The sequence below is a fragment of the Limulus polyphemus genome, unplaced genomic scaffold (genome assembly GCF_000517525.1).
Source record: "Limulus polyphemus unplaced genomic scaffold, Limulus_polyphemus-2.1.2 Scaffold276, whole genome shotgun sequence".
Classification (NCBI taxonomy): Eukaryota; Metazoa; Arthropoda; class Merostomata; order Xiphosura; family Limulidae; genus Limulus; species Limulus polyphemus.
In genome coordinates this window covers 188967-190795 of record NW_013665886.1, presented here as the reverse complement: position 1 = coordinate 190795, position 1829 = coordinate 188967, and positions in this window count along the sequence as shown.

The following is a 1829-nucleotide window of genomic DNA, read 5'->3' as shown; positions in this document are numbered from 1 at the left end:
CGACTGTGGAAATTAAGTGCATTGCAAAGTTGTATTCAGAAAGAGAAACCGGTTTAATTAAGAAGTGACTTGTGTCGCTAAAGTTTCATGGGAAAGAAATTATACGGAAAATTAACTAACGACCAGAGATGTAACAATACTGTGACGTCTCTGTTCTCGTTTGTTAATTTTCCGTAGAAATTCTTTCCGAGAAACGTCAGCCGATACAAGTCCTTTCTTAAATAAAACTAGTTTATTCTTTCTCAATTCAACTTTGCAATACACTTAATTTCCACAGTCACAGTTTAACTTCAACACACGCTATAATTCACAACGATTCACGAACTTTACTTACGGTCACCACCGTTCACTTGACTCGATTAACTGTGTCTATATCTTCAATCTTTCTATCTGTTATTCCAATTCCAATTAAGTGTCTCACTTTATTTGCCGCGCTTATATACAAGAATAGAGGGCGTCTAGAATGCACTACCCTCTTCAGTAACCTTCTAGATACTCATCACGTGTTACCAGCGTCACGTGACTTCCGCTGTCGTAAAACTGCCCCTTCCTTAGTATTGTTCCGTCAGCGAGATCACGTGACTAGTATCACGCCACCCGTTTTCTAGAACTATCCTGTTCCTTCGGGAGTGCTCTAGCATTTGCTAGATTGGGGTGGTCTGGTATATATAAGATGGTCACGTGACAATGTGTGTAGGTAGTGAGTAATTGCACTGCAGTCATGAGTAATTGAATGTATGCGGACAAATATTGTTGGCCTCGTGAGACGTGAATTATAGTTTTGTTATAGAGCGACTGTTGAAATTAAGTGTATCGTAAAGTTATATTCGGAAAGAATAAACCAGTTTTATTTAAGAAACGACTTTTGTCGCTAAAGTTTCGTCGGAACGAAGTTACGGAAAATTAATTCACGACTGGAGGCATAACAGTATTGTTCGTCCCGAACAATAGCCACTTACATTAAACCAACAGATAATTAACAATAACTTAATTAAATGTATATAATTCACAAACACAAAATTAAAATTCAACAAAGTCTGTCAATTTTACCGGACGTATCTTCTTCCGTATTGGTCTCCATCTCGTTGGCTTCTGCATTACGTGAGGTTCATCTGCTCCATCAAGAAATGTCTTATTATCGGTAATAATCACATCAGTGGTAGTAACTTCATTAAGGGCTTCACTGTTTCCCTTCTCAAAACCGAGTAGAGTTTTTCTTCGACAGTACCTGTTTCAGGTGACACATCTTCAGTGGCATCTTTTGTTCTGTTGTTCACTTTGTCCCAACTGAAATGTCCTGGACCATGATAACGCCAAAGTCTGTTGGCATGCACCACCTTTGGCTTACCTCGCTGCCCACATTTTATCCAGAAAGTCACGTCTGAGAGACGATCCACTATGTCATATGGGCCTTCTCATGGAGATTAGAAGACTTCCTTTTGGTCTTCCTGGGACTATACAACCACACCTTGTCTCCTGGTACAAAGCTGACTTCAGTAGATCTCTTATCATAACATAGCTTTATCGAATCAGCGAACGTTTTCAAGTTTGAACGCACTTCATGGTGAATATCATCCATCCTTTCCGATAACACTTTCACGAACTCTGGCACATTTACAGACAACTCTTCATAAGGTGGGCCTCCTGTTATCAGATCCACTGGCAACCAAATATACCGCCCAAATATCAGCTTTGCTGGAATGTATCCAGTGGCTTCATGCTCTGCTGTTCTATAGGCCATCGACAGTGGAGGGAGTAAGACTTCCCAGTCATCTTAGTGGCTCCTACAAAACTTTGCCAATTCCTGTCCCAGTGTCCAATTCTACTTT